Below are 11263 nucleotides of genomic sequence, written 5' to 3'. Positions count from 1 at the left end.
TCAGAACCACCAGTGCGGTCCCCAAACAATGTCACAGAGATTTTGCAAAGATTGCACCATCTTTGCCAAGACTGAAGAAAAAATACAGCAAAATAAATATACACACACCCAACCTCAGGTTTACTTAGATGCTCACACAGCCACTCACAGACACTCAGACACTCAGTGACAGACCCATTGGGACACTCATATACCCACACATAGTCCCACTCTGACAATAACAAACCCACTCATAGACCCACTCCGAGACTCACAAACTCACTCACTGACTCACTTAAAGACTCATGTACCCACTCACTGACTCACTAAGGAACCAATGCACCCACTTTCAGACCTACTCAGACACTAATGCACCCACTGACAGACCCACTCAGAGACTTAGACACCCACTCACAGACCTACGCAGAGTCATGCATCTGGTAAAGCACATACTTAGACACTGATACACCCACTCACAGACACACTCAGAGACTCATGAACCCAGTCTCATGCCCACTCATATAATAATGCACCCAATCACAGACCCACTCAGAGACTGATACACCCTCTGACAGGCTCACTGAGACACTGATGCCCCCTTGTTAGACCTGGGGGTCGCTTTTTGGCTGAGGTAGGTACCTTAGGGCAAATAGGGACCCTTGCTTCCACGTCAGGGAAAGGAAGGACACCGTCACAGATAGCCCCCGCTCACCCCCTCATTAGCTTGACACAAGCAGCCAGGCTTATCTTCAATGCAAGTGTGTAAAGTATTTGCAACCACGCTCTCAGTAACCCAATGATGACGCCACAAATGGACTCCACACGAGTTTCATAAAAACAAGTATACATTTATATAAAAAGATATACGATGAGACCACACAATAAATCCAACATATGCCTATTTATAATATTCCTCCTGGCCGGTTATCAGGTAAGCCAGCCGTTGTAAGTTCTGGCGATAATAATGAGCAATTCTAAATGATCCACTGCAGTCCTAATGCACTGCTATGCAGTTTGTAATGCAAGGTACATTGCCATGTAAAAATAACGCAGTTCGTTATGCAACAATCAAGCATTTTGTAATGCCAAAATAATGCAATGCGTAACACAACAATCAGGTAGTTAGATATGCAAACGAACGCAATGCGTAATGCTGCAATCAGGTAGTTCATTATCCATAGTGCAATGCGTAATGCAATAATCATGCAGTTCGTATTGCAGAAATAATGCACTGCGTAATGCAACAATCAGGTAGTCCGTAATGCAGAAATAATGCAATGCGTAATACACCAATCAGGTAGTTTATAAAGTAGAAACAATGCAATGCGTAAAAAAACAATCAAGTAGTTTGCAATGCAGAAATAATGCAATGCGTAGTAATACAATCCAGCACCAATCACGGTGCCTTAGGCGGTCTCTATGCCGCTCGTACTGACTCGTGTTAAGCTTCCGTCAACAGATTCCCCCACACCGGCATGATGTACACCAAGGTGCAGCTCTGCACTCCGTCCCCGGCACTGCCACTCATTGGCAAGTACGGGCCGTGATACAGAGCCAAAGCAGAGGCTTGCGCTGCAGGAATGGGAGAGGCAGAGAGTGTCTCTATCCGACCCCGCACCCCGGCCCAGGCGGTGACACATGTTACTTGGGGGGTTTGACCTCGCTCTCCTCTCCTCTTCCCGCGACTTGGGCCTCCGATGCAACTTTGTGGATTCCAGGCAGTGGAACTCGGGCCCTCCCTCAATGGGGTTGGTTCGAGGTCCTGCTCTGGCAACGGCGGGCTTGGGATGGCGACTCAGCTCCTCTGGTGCTGCCAGTCCGGGCACTGGTGCTACAAAGATCTCAGGCTGCAACAGGGCACACGGACAGCATCACTGAGACTCACTTGAGCTTCGGTTGTGCACAATCACAGGGCAGTCCTCCCGAAGGTCTCAGGATGCACGAAGCACACGCACACAGCGTCGCTGAGACTCAAGTGACTTCCGGGTGCACAATAACAGGGTAATCCTCGCGAAGGTCTCAGGCTGCACAAAGCACACGCATACAGAGTTGCTGAGACTCACTTGCACTCTGGGTATGCACGATCACTGGACAATCCGTACGAAGGTCTCAGGCTGCACAAACCACACGCACACAGTGTTGCTGAGACTCTCTTGGACTCCAGTGCACACGATCGCAGGACAATCCTCACGAAGGGCTCAGGCTGCAAAAGCACAAGCACACAGTGTCGCTAAGACTCGCTTGGCCTCCAGGTGCCCGCAATCACAGGGCACTTGTTACGAGGGTCTCAAACTGCAAAAAGCACATGCACACAGCGTTGCTGAGACTCTCCTCAAAACTTTTGTGTTCCTGAGTTTCCGCAACAGGGAGCCAGCTCACCTTGGGCCCTTGGGGATAAGTTACTTCAAGACAAAGCACAGAGCAAAGTCCTTTCAAGAGGGGGACACAGCACACAGCAAAGTCCCTTTAGCCTCTCCTTGGTTAAAGCAACAAACTGCAGGCCAGCCCCAGAACACACAGAAAGAGTCAGTCCTTTCCTTCAGTCTCTTCAGCTGTTTCTTCCTTGACAGAGGTTCTTCTTGACCACGAAGGAGGATCAATCCTTTTCAGTCTTGATCAATCCATTTCTCCAAAGTTCATGGGCTTCAGCTTAGTTATACCCCTAAATGTCTTTGAAGTCTTTGTGTTCAGGGGGCACTGACCCCTGATCAAACCAGTTCTGTGTGCCTCCCTGCCAGTGACACCTTCTTCCTTTGATTATTGGGGGTCTGGGTTCTGTATCCCTCAGCAGGAGATGGGACCATTGTTTTATGGCAGCAACCCAGGCCTCTTCTCCTCTAGGCGCTACTCCTCCCCCTACACTCCAGATTTAGGTCAGCCTGTTGCTGTCTCACCTACTACCCTGGGTCAAGACATTCGACAGATCCTACACTTTCAAATCCAGGGAGTCAATCCACAACCAGGCAGAGACACACAGAAATGTTAGAACACAAAACCCAACCATTTCTGAAAAAGTGGTTTATAAACACACAATGCAAAAACCACCTTTATATAAAGACGTGCTATTATATTGTGAGTTCAGGCACAGTAATCTTCACTTCTCCATCTGAAGCCTTTGGGAAGATAGGCTGGAAACATATTACACAGCCTCACAATTCTTTCATATAGGCAAGATGGCCTTTCAACAGTGAAAAACAAAATGGAGAGTAATTCAATGTCAGGACATGGTACTCACCTCAGTACATGTCCTACATTTCACATGCACTGCACCCTGCCCAGGGGGTACCTCGGACCTACTAAAGGGGTGGCTGATGTGCATAGAATGGAAAGGGTAAGGCCTGGCAAGTGGGTGCACTTGTCAGGACAGCATGGCAGTTTAACAAACTGCGCAAAGGGACTGAAGTGGCAGGCCTGAGTTCTCTCTTTAAGGCTACTTGTGTGGGTGGCACAATTAGTGCTGCAGGCCCACTAGTAGCATTTGCATTACCGGCCCTGGCACACATAGTGCACTTTACTAGGGACTTTACTAGTAAGGCAAATATACCAATCATGGACAACCAATTACCATTACACTTTACACCGAGAGCAATTGCACTTTGACACTGATCAGCAGGGGCAAAGTGCCCCAAGCATCTAAGTTGGTAACACTATGTCAGAAAAAAGGTCTAGGGGGAAATCAAAAGGTTTAGGGAACTTTAGCCAAAAAGGGACAATTCCAACAATCTCCGCATAGATCCATTGAGAGATGACTCAGATATACGCTCACAGACCTACTCAGAGATCCATGCACCCCATGAAAAACCTACTCAAACATTGAGGAATCTACTCAAATACATACTCAGAGACTCATACACCTAATCAAATGCCCACTCAGGCACTATTGCACCCATTCCCAGACCAACTAAGATACTAATGCAGGCACTGTCAGACCCACTCAGACAATGATGCACCCACTAACAGGCCCACTAAGAGACCTAGACACCCGCTTACTGACCTACTCAGGGAATTATGCACCTACTCAGATATCTGCTCAGAAACGAATGCATTTTGTCACATACCCCCTCAGAGACTAAGGAAAACACTGACAGACCCATTCAGACACAGATGCACCCACTTACATACACACTCAGAGACTCAGACACCCACTCACAGACCCACTCACTCATGCACCCACTCATAGACCCACTCAGAGACTCAGACACTCACTCATCAGCCCACTCAGAGACTCATGTGCCCACTCACAGACCCACTCAGAAACTCAGAAACCCACTCACGAACCAACTCAGAGAGCCATGAACCCAGTGAAACACCTACTCAGGAACTGATGCATCTACTCACAACTATACTCAGAGACTCATGCACCAAGCCTTATGTCCCATCAGACGTTAATGCACCCACCCACAGACCCACTCAGAGACTGAGACACCCAGTGACAGACTCAGTCAGAAACTGATGCACCGACTGACAGATCAATTCAGAGGATCAGACTCCCACTCACAGACCCACTCAGACACTGACACACCCACTGACAAACCCACTCAGAGATTCAAACACCCACTCACAGACCTATTCAGAGAGCCATGCACCTGGCAAACCAGCTACTCAGACAACGATGCATCCTCTCACAGACATACATACTCAGTGACTCATGCACCCTGTCACCCTGTCACATGCCCACTCAGACACTAATGCACCCTGTTACTAATCCACAAAGAGACTGAGACACCCACTGGCAGACTCATTCATACACGAATACACCCACTGACAGACCCACTCTCGGACTCATTTATTTATTTATTCTTTATTGTTTGATTATTTAAAATCTTACAATGAGGCAATATACATGTAATACATGTAATAATCCAATATGAAAACAGGTAAAACAAGAACAAAAAGTGCAATATTTTGTATGAGTTATATTTGATAAAATCCATTTTATATTACATTTTAATGTATATCATACAGTACTTATAGTTTTTAAATTTCTAATTTTGGTCCTATTCTTACTAAAAACTTTTAAAAAATGGAATTTATAAGTAAATCATCGGAGTGCAGACATATTATCAAAGCTGGCCTACATGTCCTTACTCCTCGAGCATTGAGAAGTTTCCTAAGTATGGTTTTTCTTTCAATTTCCAGTTCTGGGCAGAGACACAGTTGGTGAATAATGTTTTCCTCTCCTGATTTACATAGCCTACATAGTGTGTCCTTTTCTGACTTTATCCACGGTGGAAGATGACATAGGCCTGGTAATACACCAAAACATGCTTTTTTAAAGATTTGTTTATTTTTCAAAGTCCATGGAGTTTCTAAGTATGTTTGTACCTTCTTTTTTTAAAACCCATTCATTTTTGGCCATGCGTGTTTTCTCTTTTGCTAGTATGCCTTCAATTCTTATCAGTGACAGATGATTTGTTGTTTTATTGATTGCTTTTTTGAACGATTTCAAGTTATTGTTGTCCCCCAGATTGGCATTACATCAGTTTCTTTTAGCACTGCATTTAGGTATTTCCAGGCCTGTGATTTCCTATTTTCACTTTTTTACTGCCATAATAATTAGGACATTTGGTTTTCATGGTCTTTTTTTTTCTGTTCCATACCTTAATACATTGACCTTTTCTCGCATATAACTGGTTAGTTAGACCAAACTCCAGCCTTATTTGTGCTGGGGATGCGTTGTTAGGTAGATAAAAGAGGGTTTGAAAAGTTTTTGAGACTGCATTAGAAATGATCACAGCGTCTTTCCTACTTAGAGTCTCACTACCATATGTTAAGGTCGGCAGCAGTTTTGCTGATATAATCTTTAAGAAGGGGCGGTAAGTCGGGAAACATCCCTTACAACGCAACTTTTACAACGACATACCATTACAACGCAACTTTTACATCGCAAAAACTTTTACAACGCATGTATTTACAACGAATGTTTTTACAACGCAGGTACCTTTACAACGCATACCATTACAACGTAAGTATTGGTAAGTATATAATTATATTTTAAATGTTATATGTTTGGGGTAAAGGGGTATTTTTAGGGTTTAGGGTCAGTTTTGGGTTTTTGGGTAAAGGGGTATTTTTGGGGTTCAGGGTCAGTTTTTAGTTTTTGGGTAAAGGGGTATTTTTGGGGTTCAGGGTCAGTTTTTAGTTTTTGGGTAAAGGGGTATTTTTGGGGTTCAGGGTCAGTTTTTAGTTTTTGGGTAAAGGGGTATTTTTGGGGTTCAGGGTCAGTTTTTAGTTTTTGGGTAAAGGGGATTGGGTAAAGGGGTATTTTTGGGGTTCAGGGTCAGTTTTTAGTTTTTGGGTAAAGGGGTATTTTTGGGGTTCAGGGTCAGTTTTTAGTTTTTGGGTAAAGTGGTATTTTTGGGGTTCAGGGTCAGTTTTTAGTTTTTGGGTAAAGGGGTATTTTGTAGGGTTCAGGGTCAGTTTTTAGTTTTTGGGTAAAGGGGTATTTTTGGGGTTCAGGGTCAGTTTTTAGTTTTTGGGTAAAGGGGTATTTTTAGGGTTCAGGGTCAGTTTTTAGTTTTGGGGTAAAGGGGTATTTTTGGGGTTCAGGGTCAGTTTTTAGTTTTTGGGTAAAGGGGTATTTTTAGGGTTCAGGGTCAGTTTTTAGTTTTTGGGTAAAGGGGTATTTTTGGGGTTCAGGGTCAGTTTTTAGTTTTTGGGTAAAGGGATATTTTTGGGGTTCAGGGTCAGTTTTTAGTTTTTTGGTAAAGGGGTATTTTTGGGGTCCAGGGTCAGTTTTGGGTTTTGGGGGTACAGGGGTACAGTGTAAAAATAAATTAATATTAAATTTAAATTAAATTACATTAAATTATATTTTTTTTAATTAATTTACGATTATAAAATTAATATATACTTACCAATACTTACGTTGTAATGGTATGCGTTGTAAAGGTACCTGCGTTGTAAAAACATTTGTTGTAAATACATGCGTTATAAAAGTTTTTGCGGTGTAAAAAATGCTTTGTAAAAGCATGCGTTGTAATAACATGCGTTGTATCAACATAGATCCGGTAAGTCAGATCACCTAATGATTTCTGCAAGATCCTAAATGCTACTGTAAGTGCATTTGCTTTCCTTAGAATGTCCATTTTTTGCGGGAGAAAATTTCCATTATCTTTAATTAAAACTCCCAGGTATGTGTATGATTCTACCTGTTCTAATTGGACTTCCTCCAGAAACCATTTGGATTTATGTTTTAGTCTTGAATTTGTAGTAATAACCATAATTTTAGTCTGTGGTCATTTATCACCATCCCACTTTCTTTTGAATACAATGATATTCAATTTATTAGCCGTTGTAATCCCACTTTTGTTTGGCTTAGAAGGATGACATCATCTGCATTTCATTCAGTGCATCCGTAAGATCGTTCCAAATTAGTTTCCTCAAATTTTGCCACATCTCTCTGTGTTTGCTTTGTTTGCCCTAAGTTGGCAGGGCATGCCCATACGTGGGTCGCTTTCTCAATTTGCCAGGGGATTCAGGATAGCCTGGTTGATGAGGGTTGTTATTCCGAAACCGGTCCCAGGATGCTTTTTTCTGGTCCAGGTAAGACCTGGTTTGGCAGTTCGGGCTGGACTGTTCCCATAAGGAACAGACTCAAGACTCATTTGCATTTGGCTGGGTCTAAACTGGGGCGGCATGGTGAGCAAAATCACGATGGACTTAACCCAGATCTCTTGACTGGGGGTGAATGTATGATTTATTCAGCATTCCGTCCATCATTTCTTTGCGTAGCACTTTTCACCTTAAGTGGGATGGGTATGCCCAGACGTGGGTCCCTTGCTCACTGGGCCACTGGATTCAAGCTAGCCTGGCTGATGAAGGGAAATACCCAGAAACCGGTCCCAGGATGCTTGGTTCCGGTCCAGGGAGGATTGGGCTTGGCAGGTCGGTCTGGCCTGTTCCCATTAGGCACTGGGTCAATACTGATTTGCATATGGCTGGGTCTAAACGGGGGTGACGTGGTGAGCAAAAGAACTATGGATTTAACCCAGATCTCTAGACTGGGGGTGAGTGTATAATTTATTGAGAATTCCGTCCATCATTTGTTTGTGTAGCACGTTTCACCCTAAGTGGGATGGGTATGCCCAGACATAGGTCCCTTGGTCACTATGCCACTGGATTCAAGCTAGCCTGGCTGATTAAGGATAATACCCAGAAACCGGTCCCAGGATGCTTGTTTCCGGTTCAGGGAGGACCTGGCTTGGTAGTATGGTCTGGACTGTTCCCAAGAGTCACAGTGTCAAGACTGATTTTCATATGGCTGGGTCTAAAGTGGGGTGACATGGTGAATAAAAGAACAATGATTTAAACCAGATCTCTTGACTGGAGGGTGAATGTATGATTTATTCAGCATTATGTCTATCAATTGGTTGCATAGCACTTTTCATTCTAAGTGGGATGAGTATACCCAGATGTGGGTCCCTTGCTCACTGTGCAACTGGATTCAAGCTAGCTGGGCTGATGAATGGAAATACCCAGAAACTGGTTCCAAGATGCTTGTTTCCAGTCCAGGAAGGACCTGGCTTGTCAGTGTGGTCTGGACTGGTCCCATGAGGCACATGATCATGACTGATTTGCATATGGCTGGGTCTAAACTTGGGTCATACGGTGAGCAAAAGAACTATAATTAGGCCCAAATCTCTTGACTTGGGGTGAATGTATGATTTATTCAGCATTCTGTCCATCATTTGTTTGCGTAGAGTCTGTCATGAGTTTCCAATAATTGATGAGGGGAGTATGACTTTAAATCTAATCCTTGCTTTCATATATTTACGATGAAGCATATATTGAGTACAAACTATGATGTTTTGTTTGGTGGAAAACATGTAATTATATATGTGTGACCTCATAAAACTATCACATGTGAAAGGACAACCTGTTTTCAAAACGCTTCTACATAAGAATCTCTATAGTAAGTATTGGAAATGTGAATAGTTGGCAAAACTTTGAAAACAAAGAATTAGTGAAAAATATGTGTCAGGCAACAGATGCGAAATATGGAGATAAACCGAAAGAGATAAGAGTAGGAAGTCTCACAAAAGAAGGGCAACATGCTTTGGAAACTCACCTTATCAAGTAACCTTTTCGATCTAATTTTGCAGCAGCAGAACTATTGTATAATGTTTAATTTCATTAAAGAAGACAATTCTATAGTATGTTTAATGGCACCCCTTCCAGAGTGCTCCAAATTCAATGAAGAATTACTACAACTAAAGAAAGAAGATATTTTGGAAATTACAGCTACTGATAAAATGTAACATCGGGGAGTCACACTACTACTCACAGATACACTACAGCAACATTGGATTCCTTGTAGAAGACTGTATCGAAATCTACAGGGGTTAAGTGCCTTAAAAAACGGTCATTTAATTTTGCACCAGGATTTAAATGTTGAAGAAGAGTTAGTAAATGGTGCAATGGGTAAAGTTATACATTTCATTATTTCCTCAAACAGGAGATGAGGTGGAAAACTTGGTCATAAAATTTGATGAGGTTGATGGTGTGAAGCAGATTGGTTGATGCAGTATCGGTTTTTGCTAGTGAAAGACTTCCAGCAAAAGCTGTTCCCAGCGTATGCTGTAACCATCCACAAATTGCAAGGTGTAATTGTAGATGAAGTATTTGTTAATATTGGAACTATTGATTCAAAGAAGGAAAGCCATATGCCATGTGTAGCTTTGTCGCAAATTATAACATTATACGGTTTGTTTTTGATTGGGTTTGATGAGAAGAAAGTTAGTGCTGATGCAAGCTGTGTAAGGGAATGCAATCTATTAAGAATTCTATATGCACCTCATTTAGGCCAGTACCCTGTTTATGAGAGACAGTTAATCTGTCCACAGTGGAAGATTAAAAAACAGTGTATGGTGCTCAAGGAAGGGAAAGACAAAAGGTGAATCCAAAAGGATCAAAGAAGAGAAAACTAATGAAGAAGCTGTAGGTTCCCAATTGAAAACAGTTCATGGGTCAACTGCTTTTTTTATTTTTTTTTTATTTTTTATTGATCCTCATTTTGCGAATGAATGTATAAGGATTACAACAGAGAACTTTAGGACTTCCACTTTTGTTCCTTCACTCTTTTCTTATATTTTCCGGCCACATAGAGTACCCCTTTGGTGGAACTGTCGTGTTATAGTCCTCCTGTATCCTTTACCATATTCAATAATTCATAGCGGCGAGGAAAGAGAGCTAGCCTTTTTGACTACTCGGCGGGAGATTATTCCCATCTGAATTATTGTCACCGCTTTAATCATCTGACATATTGTTTTTATTTCAAGTTTCTCTTATATGTTAATTAGTATAATGATTTTCCCAGATTTCCCAGAAGTTAAATTTTTGGGAAAATTTTCCCTTTCTATCTAGTTTATTAATGGTTATAATGGAATTAAGCCAATCTTCATGCAACGGAGACGTTAGAAATTTCAAAATGGTACTGGGCTATAATCACGTCAGGAGATGATAACGCCTCAATATCGGAATCAACCTGGAGTAAAAACATCATAGACTCAGAACTTGATAGCTTATGGCAGAAATCATGTGAAAAATGTTGGAATATCATTAAACCAGCGCGTCTAAAGAGAAATCACCTATTCACACTGCATAGGGCATATTGGACACCAAAAAAACTGTCAAAATTTAAAGGAGCAAGCATAAAATCCTGCCCCAAGTGTGGATTAGAGAAAGCAGACGACATACATATGTTCCACAGATGCCCACAATTGGAACCCTTCTGGCAGGAAGTAGGTAACACGCTATGTCGGATATTGGGAACAAACCTAAAAGTAAGTACAACATTAATTATTTTTGGGATATGCACTGAGTTTAATGTAAGCAACGAGAGGTTAACCAGAAAACAAGAAAATCTATTATTTATCTTGATACTTCTTGCTAGAAGAGAGATCTGTCTGAAATGGGTCAACTGCTAAACAAATGTTGTTCTGAATGTACTGTTCCATTTGCCACATGTAGCAAACCAAATTGAACAAAAAAGAGAAAAGAGAGTCTGTTCTGCACTATGTGGTTTGCTCCAACGTTTACTAAGTGACATCTACCGGATAAGTAGTGTTGTTTCTGAATAACAAGACATGCAAGAATGTATTATAGTAATGCTTGGAGTGTTGGAGAAAGTATTAATAAGTTATTTGCATTGAGTTACAAATGGAATCATGACAGCAAAGATTGTGGATTCACCTCCAGCACTGTAATTAATTCTGAATTATTCCTCTACTTGACATTACCAGAAACTAAAACCGTGACAATGTGTATTGTTATGTTTGTATAA

Source organism: Lissotriton vulgaris, chromosome 3_1, assembly GCF_964263255.1.
Source record: "Lissotriton vulgaris chromosome 3_1, aLisVul1.2, whole genome shotgun sequence".
Lineage (NCBI taxonomy): Eukaryota > Metazoa > Chordata > Amphibia > Caudata > Salamandridae > Lissotriton > Lissotriton vulgaris.
Note: the sequence above shows the minus strand (reverse complement) of the source record.